The following is a 12,028-nucleotide window of genomic DNA, read 5'->3' as shown; positions in this document are numbered from 1 at the left end:
GTGGTACGCTGCCCTGCGACGCGTGCGTGTCTGATTTTACTAAGAGAGATGTTCATAATTCGCCCTGTTCACTGCTGTCTCCTGAAGGCAGAAGAACACCACGCTCCTGGACCCTCAGGCCGCACGAGTCCACTGTTTCGTGGTTGCAGAGCTAAAGCAGCAGGCCGTTGGCCATGACTCTCCTCCTAGAGACAGAGTGTTGGGGGATGGCAGGCAGAGCCCGTCTTGTGGCTCCGTGACTTGGCGGCAACATTCCCGTCCAGTCTGTGTCCCAAGTGTCAATGTGGGACAGGCCCCAAGGGTCGTGTTTGTGGTCCTTAAACATTTATTTTTTTGTGGAAAGTTTCCTTATATGTCTATTTACCGACAATATAAGCTGGTGACATTGGACCACGGCCCCCAACGGCTTAGTCCACTTAGGCCGCCATAAGGAACCACCACAAACTGGCAGCTTGAACAGCAGAAACGTGCTTCCTATATAGTCCTAGAGGCTGGAAGCCCAAGATCCAGGAGCCACAGCAGCGTGGGTATCTGGTGAGGCCCCTTCCCTGTTCCGAGCTCGCACCGTCTCGCCACATCTACCTGCCCCTTCCCACGCTCCCACACCACAGCCACCAGAGAATTCCTTCGAGGTTCCCTGCCCCGGCCTCTGCTCTCACATCCTGACCCCGTGGTAGAAACATAGTCTGTGCACAGTCGACCTGCGTGTGTGTGCGGGGGGCGGCTCTGAGCACTTTCTGCTCGTGCAGGAGTCCTGACTCTCTGTCCTCTGACCCCACATGACAGACGGGCTCAGGAGCTCTGTCCACCCCGTGCTTATCTTCATCCCAGGCACTTCCACGGGTGCAGAGCCCAGAGGCCTGGAGCCACACGGCATAAGCAAACAACTCAGCATTTTTACAAAAACTCTCACCCACTAAGGGACTCATCTTTTAGGCCCTGACATTAGTCCATTCTCACGGGGCAGGCCACAGAGCATGCCGTGGTTAGAACGGAGTCCCGGTCAGCAGGAAGTGGCACTCTCCTTACTGGTTCACGAAGGGCCCCCTCCCTCCGTAGCACAGCCTGTAGAAACCTACGCGTGTCACAACCTCAGAACGTGCCGGAATGCCTGACCTTCTAACTCATTAAGGCGACAAGGAAGATAATTCTTGGGTGATCATCAGCCCGACCCTCCGTGAGGAAACTTTCATGTTTATCAGACAGCTACATGATGATCTTCCTGAACTACATGCTAAGGATTCAAAGACCATCAGATAAATTATGCGAGGTCCAGGCACATCCCAGGAACCAGCTCCTCCACGAGTGTGCCATGCAGATGCGACATCTTAACTTACAGGTGTGATGGAATCCACGGCAAGGCTCTTTACATCTGGACAACAGGGCGGAAGCAAGGAGCGCCCCACAAAGTCAGAAGGGAGTTGGCTGAGTTACCTATGGCCAGGGTACAAGATGGGAGCGCTGTCTTCCGCAGAGGAGGGAGAGCGTGTTTGAAGCAATCAGTGGCATGGGAAGTTCAATAGCCAAATGTTGACCCCTCGTGCCACAGTACTGTCAGGAGCGGCTGACCTGGGGGCAGTGCTGACCTAGAACCGGAAGGCGGGGCTGACCTACAGTGGAGCAGACCTGGGGGGGAGGGCGCTGATCTAGAACCAGAGGGTGGGGCTGATCTAGAACCTGGAGGCAGGGCTAACCTGGAAAGCAGGTTGACCTAGGGTGAAGCTCACCTGGGGGCGGAGCCCTCAGACCCCAGCCTCCTTGGATCTGGTCACTCTCCGCAGTAGAATCCTGGGCTACCCGTGCAAGGCGCTGTGATCTCCTGCCTGGAAAGCCATAGGAATAGAATTCTAGAAATAAATGCTCCACCCAGCAAGTGACAGGACCCTCCGAGAGGAAACAGGTGGCCCAGGGTTTTGCATGGAAGAAGGGCTTTGCTGATGGGGGGTCAGGAGTGGGGGTCGCAAGCCATTACTCCGTGGTGACATCACTGATGACCCTCGGCACTCATTCCCAGGCAGCTTTCATGGGGAAGAGGCTGAGCCCCACATGCCCGAGGGGAGGGCCTGACTAACACCCCTGGTCAAGGGGCCCCAGGTGGGTGGACAACCCCCCGAGAAGTGAGTCAGGGGAGCATGTGTTGACTGAGGCCTGGAGACACTGTGGGGTCAGGACGTGAGAGGAGAGGCCGGGGCAGGGAACCACAGAGGAATTCTCTGGCCCCTCCCAGGAGCTGGTCTTCCTGCACAGACCCGGGGCATCAGAGCTGCCCTGCTGGGGCATCGAGGGGTCCGCTCGAGAACGGGGTCCTGGGAGGCCAGGTTCATGGACCCCACCCTTCAGCGAGCGGAGGGAGAGGGCAGTGGATGTGGGTCGGACATGGTCCTGGAGCCGTGGGGAGTGGGGACGCCGTGCACTGGCAGGACAGCTGGGAGCAGAACTGTGAGGAAGCAGCTGCATCAGGAACCTGGCAGGTCTCTGAAGAAATGTTTGCATGGGAGCTTGGCAGTGTTGAATCAGGGCCAAGTGCAGAACGCCGAGAAACACGGGACCCCGTGCAGCTGACCTTACGAAACTGTTAGAAACATTGTCACGTCTTGAGTATGTGAGGGGGGAATGCTGTGGGTAAGGTCAAGAATCACCTTTGAATTTAGTTTTTAAGGAGGTCTGTTTCCATATCACATTTGCCTCAGAAGTTGAGCATGGCTGCTTTGTAGATGCCAAGAGCAGGTCACTGTCCTGAGAGTCACTGATGGCCGGGAGCCTGCCGTGAAGCAGGCGTGAGAGCACGTGCAGAGGGAGGAGCCACGAGCAGCCGTGAGGGCACGTCTGCCCCATCCACAGCACTCTCCTTCACTTCTCTCCTGAGTTCAGGGAGCGTGGATATTGGGCAAAAGCTGGCTTAATGCTGTCTCCATTATGACGTAAGGAATAGAGAACGTAATTCAGGAAAACAGTGCTGACTAGCCTCTTAAAAATACATCTGCATCCATGTCGAAGGTAAGGACTATGACCCTTGCATCCCCTTTATCCTTGGAGACAATGAGGCCGGAATGAGCATCACTGACGGTTTGTGTAACAGCCACTGTCCAGAAGCCATGCAGTGGGAGCTGACGCGTGCCCACTTCACAGATGAAGACCACGGGACGAGCGCTGTGAGAATGAACGTCCCGGCACCGGGAGGAAGGCAGAAAGGCCGCGTGTCATCGAAAACAGAGAGAACGAGCTACAGCAGGAGGTTTGGGGACCGAGGGCTGCAGAAGGCCTGCACGGGGTGGAGAACGTCGTGTCCGCCATGCGGGCGGCGCAAGTGCTGGCAGAGCCCCGTCGCGCCCACCTCACCACCAGCACCCACCTCCTGCGTGCCCCACATTCATTCCAGAGCCTTGACTTCCAACGTTTGCACTTTGAGTGGGGCTCCTCTGACCATTCCTGTCCCACCAGCCTCCTCGGCTTAACGCTCCTTCATATTTGGATGGCACGAGTCATTGCTCACCTAGGAAGGCTGGCTGGAGAGGCTCGGACGCTGGGCTGGTGTGGTGGAGCGGGAGCCCACGGGGCTGCTGGCGTGGCCTTGGGCACCTTCATCCCGAAAACCAGTGGTACATCCTAGTCTTTCTTAAAGGACACGGTTCCACAGCATTCCTTCCCTGGCCTGCTCTCTGAGGCTGGGGCGAGCGCCCACGGCACCGTGGCAGCCATCCTCACGGTGAGGGGACCGGCCCCTCCCCCAGAGCCAACACTATTGTAGGTTTTTCTGTGACAGATAAGGAGAACTGAACACCGTCCTTCACCTGACTCGGTGTCAGACATGGCTCCACAGGAGATCCGTGACTCAACTCTGCTCATCTTCGAAGACCCATGTTTTTCTGTTATTCCATGTACTATAATGTATTTATTTTATACTGCTCAGGGTGATTTACACAATTTTCAAATGTTGCCACTTCAAACAGCATATGTGAAAATAATTGTAGGCTAAATTTCTAGAAGACCCTAGAGGAGGATGCCCTTCATTTATTTTAAGAGGTATCAACAAACTTCCTGCCAAAATGTTTGACTAACTGACACTCCCACCAACTATGTAGAAAATGGTGCCTGTGTCCCCAGACCCTCCTCAACCCTGGGTACTGGCCACCCTTCATCTTTGCCAATGGTGTGTGGAAAATGCTATTTTAAGAAATGTTTACATTTCTCTCGTGCATAAGATTGAGCAACTTTTCCTACATTTGGGAGCTATTGATCCTTCCTTCCAAGAATGGCCTCAGAAGTGTCCCTCAAGGGCTGCAGGGCCACCAGCTTCTGAAGCCCGCCGAGGGCGAGTCCTGCACATTTACAAAGTGCGAGCCACGGACACCAACAAGAGCATACCGCCCTCGACACCGTAGGGAAACGAAGTGACTCTCGTCTCTTCTCTGTATGGCCGAGGAGCAAACCCTCCCCGCCCCGTGAGAGAGGCACTGCTATCGACTGATCCAGATAAAGTTTGCATAAGAACAACAAAGGAGAACCCTCTGAAAAGTTACCTGGGACTGAGATTGGCGCCTGCAAGTTGGAAGGTAGCAGGCTCCGTGCCTCAGGACGTGTATCTCCTGTGCGTGGGAATGACACACCAGTGTTGTGAGCCAAGCAGGGCGCATTGTTTCAGCTTCTAAAAATAACTTGCCCAGTGACAGGCCTCAGTCTTTCCCATTTCTGTCATGTCCCCCATGTGCTGCGGGGGCTGAGCAATCAGGACTACAGCCCATGCCAGGCTCTGCGCCCCCAGAGTTGTGCCAGGACCAGGAGCGGCTGCTAAACCATTCACGGAGCCTCCTCCCTCCAGGCATGGCCCACGTTTCCTTTTCCGAGCTGAGCCTCCGGCCCAATTGCTGTTACTCTGGGAGAAGGCAGCTCCGCAGGCACCCAGAGGTGCCTTAGGCAGCTGGGACATTGGCGACTCTCATTAGCGTGGTTTTGACACAAGGCAAAGAGTGTCGTTTCTGTTGTTCAGTCTTTATTGGGAGGCATGGGTTTATTATTTTTTTGATGGGGTGGTGTGATTTGCCGTGTTATTGTTAAAAATCTGCTTTACTGTTTAAACTGCTAAGATGATGCTAGAATGTTTTCCCTGCTTGTTAGACCTTCCTGTAGTGAGTAAATTGGGTAAAGCCGAGTAAGTAAAGTCAGGTGTCCAGTTATATTTGTTGAATTAAATTAAATATCAAACACTACATTTGGTAGTTAGTATGTCTACGAGTTAACGTTTATAAGGGGAAGAAATTGAAATCAATGCCCAAAACAGGGCATGGAGCATGTTCATTCACATATATGTGAACAGGAAACACTTTCTGAGTGCCCAGCAACCTCCTGGGGCTTCCCTCAAATCAACCTGACAGGATGAGCCGAGAAGAGATGCACATCCTTCTGGCCTATTCAGTTACCCCTACACCTCCCAAATTTGCAGACAGTGCTTGGGGGAATGCATGGCAGCAGGATTATTCCATGCCCAGGATGGAACGATGTGATTGTGTATGTACAAGTTACTGTGAAAAATTAACACCATCTAAAAAGTAGTTTTTGGAGTTGCATCAAGTCTGTGGTTCCACAAGTAACCCATACACAAACAAGCATCCGTTGAGTTTGCTCACCTTTGTGTCCTTAGCATTGAGCACAGCTCTTGGACATAGCAGGTGTTGGATAAAAACTGTCTGAAATGCCCAAGTGAAGTAGATGATTAGTGTTTTGCCCCCAAGAAATGTACAATCTATCTGAAGTGAAGAGGGATGAACATCTAGAAAACACTGGACACGGCCAAATGCCAAATTGTGCTCTTTTGCTGGAAGACTTCTTCATCCTTTGTGAAGGTGTGGGGTGCCAGGGGGAGACTGAGGAGGGGAGCGGGCCCTGTGGGGTACTGGGCACAGTCATAGTCAAGGAGGAGTGGCTGTTTGGGGTGGGCGGGAGACAGCGGGCAACAGCACAGCTCCTGGGAGCCCTGAGTCAGTCCCCAGGGCTGGAGTCTATGGCGGACGAAGTAGGAAGTCAGTACGTAAACCTGGACCACATACCAGCCAGGCTGAGCACCCACGTGCAGGCTTGTGCGTGATCCTACACGACTGCTGTGGTTTCTTGAAAACAGGAAGAGCAACATTCACTTGTTCACTTGCTTGTGTTTGTTCGCTAGAAGGTGAGAGTATCTGTGGCAAACAAGCTGGGGAATGTTCTTAATTAATCCTCAGACTGGCATAACAGATTAGCCAACGGTCCAAGTCTAGTTAACGTTTTCTCATTCCTTTAAAAATCCTGTTGTCTTTGATGCCATAGCTGTTGAGAAGGCAGTTTGTGACTGGCCCAGGGGCTGCTTTTGTGGGTCTTCCCACTTTCTTCCTAAATCCTACCCCTTTGTTGTTCCAGGATCTTCCTGGGCCCAGTCTGGGTGCAGACCTCTTTTATTCTTACTTTCGCTCCAGCTTTAGTATATTCCTCTGTTGGAGAATCCCAGTTGTGCATGGGTCCTCAGAAAGGACAAACCATTCACAACTGACACGTGACCGTCTGTGCTCTCTGCTCTCGTGGAAGCATCCGGGGCACGTGTGCTCCCGTGGCCCTCACGTCTCTTCCACATGTCTTCCACATGTCTTCCACATGTCCTCTTGTCACCCCTCTTCCCCGCATTCCAGGGGACTCCCTCAGGTCTGTTGTCCAGTTTGCACAGTTTCTCTTCAGCAGCGTCTAATCAATATGTGATCACCCATCGCATTGATAATTACCAGGAGCCTCTTTTTCATTTGTGGTTGATCTCTTTATTCTTTTTTGAATCTGCCTGCCATATTGTTCTTCTGTCTTCAGTCCCACTGCAATATCTTCAATCATTGTAAATGCATTATTTGATTATTTCTGCCTAATGCTTCTGTCATCTAGGTTCTTCTGAATCTGATCCTACTTTTGATGTGTTTACTGAGTTGCTTAGGGGAGTTTGTTGTCTGGTGGGTTCTGTAATTTCCATCTTTCAGAATTTTGTGAGACCATATTGAGGGTGTTTAAGTTGAGAGAGGTTCTGGGGTCACTTTGCCAGATAATCTAGGCTCCCATTAAACCGGGACCATCTTTGTATCAGTTCTTCACCTGGATATTTTCAGGCCATCCACATATTGTAAATTTGAGCCTCAGTCTAGATGAGGCCTGTGGTCCAAACGCCTTCCCATTCTAAATCCATGTGGAAACAGACATGCTTTCTTGTGGCGTAAGCAAGCCCTTTCCCTGGGAATGGCGTCTTCCCAGGGTCCTGGTTTGGAGGGGGCTCCCACATCCACCTCCTTACCTTCTGCCTTGCCCCCAAGACCCCACGTGGACAGCAAAAGCCACGACCCTCAGTCTGAGGTGCAGGAAATTGTACGCCCCGCCCTCTCTCAAGGGCTGGCGTGCCTTCAGGTCATGAGCTAACCACTTCACCCTCCTCTTCATTCTGGATTTCTGAGGATTTCCCTTGATCTTATGAAAAGCTGACTGTGCCATTTATCCAGCATTTTACATGTCTCATAGGGGAGGCTCTTCAGGTCTCATGTCTCTGGGAACATAAGACTTAAAGCAAGTTAAACAAAGGGAACGCAGGGAAATGGTGCTTTGCTGTTTGCTCTCACACCGCCTTGACAGTCGTGTCTGAGAGCCAGCTTCATGCTCTGCACCACAAGGAAGACATGTAACGGTGGCAGGCTCTTGTCATCCAGACTGGTTCCCACACTCCCCCCTTCCATCTGCAGGCGAAGGGGTCACCTGCTTCAGGAAGTGCTCACACACTGTGCGTCCAAAGTAAGCCGTTGGTGGGTGTGCACTGCCCGGAGCCTTGGACCCCTAGGGCCAAGGGCGAGCAGTCTCGGAGGAGTCCCAGATGGCACCCCTGTCACGGTGACGATAAAGGCAGCTGTCGGCAGGGGTGGCTCTGGGCTCCGTGGCTGGCTCGCGGGGCCAGGAGAGCGGGTGGTGTGACACCTGACAGCGCACTCTCACTTCACCCATCAAACCTTGAGAACTCGTGGGCGTGTGCCACGGGCAGTCCTCGGTCGGATTGGCAGTTGAGCGGGGAAAAGATTAAAAATACATTTGATAGTCTTATCTCTAACTTTTCACCCTGGAAAGTGAAGATAATTTTCAATAGGTCAACTCAGTTCTCTTTTCTCCTTCGAACTCCTCATTTCGAAGGCACTGAATGAGAATCTGGCCCGCCGGCTCCCAGCTGTGGAGGCTGACGACTGAGCCCTGCTCTGCTGCGGTCCCCGCCACATTGCAGCCGGACACTTGGGTCTCCCCCCGCCAACCCCAGCCCCGGAGCAAGAGGGGGTTTCTGGCATTTTCGCCATGGGCTCTTCCCCATTCCTGTTTATTGCTCACAGCATGTAGCCTGTTGGTTCTAGGAAATTAAAACTCAAAGACGTTCTGGATCCAAGGAGCACTCTGAGAATTTCTGCAATTGTGTCCTAATAACATGCTGCTACAGGATCCAGCATTTCCCATCCGGGCCCTGGGAGAGAAGATTCCCTCACATCGCCCGCTGGGACACTCTGTTCCTCCCGAGCACTTCATCAGGAGGTCACAGCGAGTCCTCATTGTGGGTACAGGGCGCCCAACGCTGCTTTGCCACGGGGGGCTGTCAGTGCTGCAAGGCACCCGGCCCCACCCCCTCCTGGCCGGGGGTCTCCCCTCAGACCCCTGCGGTCGTCTGTGACAACGGTCTCCTCCTGGCCCGCTCCTGTCAGGCCGCTGAGGGCAGTGCTGGTGGGCCCTTGAGAGAATCAGCTCCTGTAAACCTGACGTGGAACTGGCCGCGGGAATTGCGTAAGTTGACCATCCATTCAGGAAGGTGGGTGGACAGCCATGCAACACTCGAATCTGCTGCCATGCAGCGTGGGGAGGCAGCTCTGCAAAACCTGCTTCTGCAGCACTCCAAGAAACCAGCACCACCTGAGTCACGGATGCCGGCGTAGACGTGGTGGCGGCCCTCGGGCACCCACAGGTCCACAGGTGTCAATGATGCTGCTTATTTGGGAGACCCTGTTTTTCTACTCGAATTTGTTAACAGAAGGGCTTCTCAAGGTTTGTTTATCCTAGAACTGCATTTCGTGACTTGTTTCCTCTTGTACCCCCACCTTTCCTCTCCACTCTTTGGAATCCAGCCTTGGTTTCCTGCTGAATTTTGTACATGAATGGAATTTCTCAGTAACTTGCAGCTTTAAGTATTTTTCGTATGTCAAAGGGACATGGTTGCAGCTGAAATCAAATTCTGATTTTCTCATTTAATAAAGACTGTGTATTAATTTATATCCATGGAAAATGGTTGTAAAATTATTTGCACACACATTCTTTCATATTGTTGAAGAAGTATCTAAAAAAATAAGTAGAAACGTAGCTTTGTCAGATGCTTCCTTTTCCAGTTAAACTGTTCTGACTTCTATTCCACATTCAAGTCTCAGAAATGTGAACTTTCTTTGTAAAAGTTAACATCAGTGTCTGTGCTAAACTGTAGTCAAACTTGGATTTTACAGATGGAATGATTTACTTATTGCTGAACACAGAGACTTAAAACGGGGGAGGAGAGAATGGGGGACCGCCGGGGTCCTGTCATCTTCACGAAGTTTCTTCTGACTCCCAGCGTGTCGTTGGTGGAAGTTAGACTCCTTAGGAGTAGGTTCTTGCTTAGAAAACAGTTGTTTCGGGAGCTCAGAATGCCATGGGTAGACATTTTAAACTCTTAAAAAGCAGAAGTTAGTAGAAATATCATAAAGCTGAATTATCTTTTCTTTAGACTTGTGTTAATTAAAGGAGCTGCCGATGAGCAGACGGGTATTTAAAATCGCCACGTTGTCAGTTGTGGGGTTGTGGTGCGGGGGGGATTGCTGGTTGTTGTTACTGTCTGTAGACCAAAATTACAAAAAGAAGAGAAACACACAAAAGATATTTGGTAAAGGCAGGTGGTCTGGATGAATAATGTTCCTTTCATTAACATATTTCCCTTATTAACTGTATAATTAATTGTACATAGCCCAGGGAAGCTGTGGAAATTGCATTTTGAGATGTATCAAAGCGGACTTATGCTTCAGACTTGCATGCAATTTACCATTAATGAAGCCAGAGATGGAAGCCTCAAATCTATAATTATTACTTACTGTTTGAATGACAAGCAAAGAATTTTATCAGCAGAGTTTTAAATGAAAGGGGATTAGCAGCTAATGTTGAAATTGTTAATCTTTCTTATGAAAATAATTTTGAAGAAAATGTTTTAGCGGAAAGAGAGGTTTGAGAAAAGCGTGTGCCATTAAAACAGCTACTTTCTGTGACTCCGTATGCATTTGTCCCCGTTGACAGCGGGGTGCAAATATTTTTGAAGGTGAATGAATATTTTATGGGATCCAGAGCTGCTCATGCATTCCAGGAATGGATTATGCAATATTCCCAAGTATCCCAGCAAAGGTGAGAGAGTCTGTAAGCTAGCCAGAGAAAGGAGCCCGAGCTGAAAAAATTAAAATATATGAGAATGTTCTAAAAGAAACAGGAATTTGCTTAGTAGTATAGAAATCTGCCTTTCCTCCCTTCTGAATGCTCATGTGAGTTAAGATTATAAATAGTAAATATTGTTAAAAGAAAACTGTTAAATGGAGCACCGGTATCCATTTGTCCAGGAAGAGTCCATCGGCAACACTGCCATGGCTCTGTTACCTTCAGCTCAGGTGTCCCCCGCGCAGGCCCAGCCTTAGACAACCAGGGCCCTAAGACGGAGACGCAGAACTGTCGCACATTCTCAAGAGAGATTCATACGACAAATATTTGTTGACCACCGAGGCTGCGCCAGGCTTCATGCCAGTGGTGGGGAGGCTGTAAGAAGTAAAATAATTGGCCTATTGGGAGCACCTAAAATGTATCTTACACTGATTTCTTTGTCCTGATTTTTCCCACTGAGCTGATGGCACAGACTAAAATACTAAGTTTATAGCACCATCTGGTTAGAGCCCAGTGTCTCTATGAACAGGGGAAAGGCCGTGTTTGGGTTTCTAGAAGCCCGGGAAGCTTGCTGTGGGGGGGGACGGTCCCTTTTAGGGCCTGCGGCAAACCCCATGTGTGTTCGGGCTTCAGGTCATGCTAGAGCCACGCGCTGATGGCAGACAGGTGGGACGTGGGGCTCTGTGCTGGTTCTTCTTCGGAAACCCTGAGCTGCCCCCCGACACCACGTGGTGCCCAAAGAACACAGGCAGGTGGTGTTACGGGGTGCAGATGTGCTCTCTTTCCATTCCCTCAAAAGTCTTGTTTTCTCAAACCTGACGTCTTCTTGGTTTCAGTCTTTAAAAGATAAAAAATATATTTTAATGTGCTGATCCTATCATTCTGCTCCAATTTGTGGATCTTTCATGGAATTGTTGTGTGTCATGTGGGAAGCAGCTCATGGCTGCAACGGTACCGTCCCGGCAGGGGTCCCCGGGTCGGCTCGTGATGCAGCGGCACGGTCCCGGCGGGGGCCCCCGGGTCGGCTCGTGATGCAGCGGCACGGTCCCGGCGGGGGCCCCCGGGTCGGCTCGTGATGCAGCGGCACGGTCCTGGCGGGGGCCTCCAGGTCAGCAGGTGCTAGTGCAGTGTTTCCCAACACCCAGGGCACGGCAACTGGCTCTCCGCGGCTTCCAGCCCAGCCGTGCTCGCACACATTTGTCTGCATTGTAGAACTGCCTTACGTGTCCACGTATATCAGAGTATTCCAGGTTAATTTAGTTGACTGATTTTTACATTTTAAATTGTGGGTTAAGCTATTGGCTGTTGATTTTCTGTGGCTCTTTGGGCACACTGACAACCAAGTGGTGCCAGCAACTATCTGAGCATTTTGTCCATGCAACAAAAGCAGGGAGGTTGTTGGAAATACCAGGAATTTTGGTGAAGTTTTTCGGGTTTTACTCCAACTTCTGACTTAGGGTAGATGAGGGCTGTGACCTTGTTTCTCAGACCAACTCAGTAGGACCTTGCCCCGCTATGGTTGTGTGACAGATGGAGGGTTGAGCCAATTACAGAATATTTT

The 12,028-nt window shown here is 51.0% G+C and overlaps 1 protein-coding gene across 4 annotated transcripts in view; it reads left to right on the top strand.

The window, feature by feature from the left end:
• PTPRN2 (protein tyrosine phosphatase receptor type N2) overlaps positions 1 to 12,028 on the top strand; it is an 809,200-nt gene that overhangs the window by 721,797 nt on the left and 75,375 nt on the right. The window lies entirely within an intron of this gene.

The sequence above is a fragment of the Zalophus californianus genome, chromosome 12 (genome assembly GCF_009762305.2).
Source record: "Zalophus californianus isolate mZalCal1 chromosome 12, mZalCal1.pri.v2, whole genome shotgun sequence".
Taxonomy (NCBI): domain Eukaryota; kingdom Metazoa; phylum Chordata; class Mammalia; order Carnivora; family Otariidae; genus Zalophus; species Zalophus californianus.
Note: the sequence above shows the minus strand (reverse complement) of the source record. Positions and strands in the feature narration are given on the sequence as shown.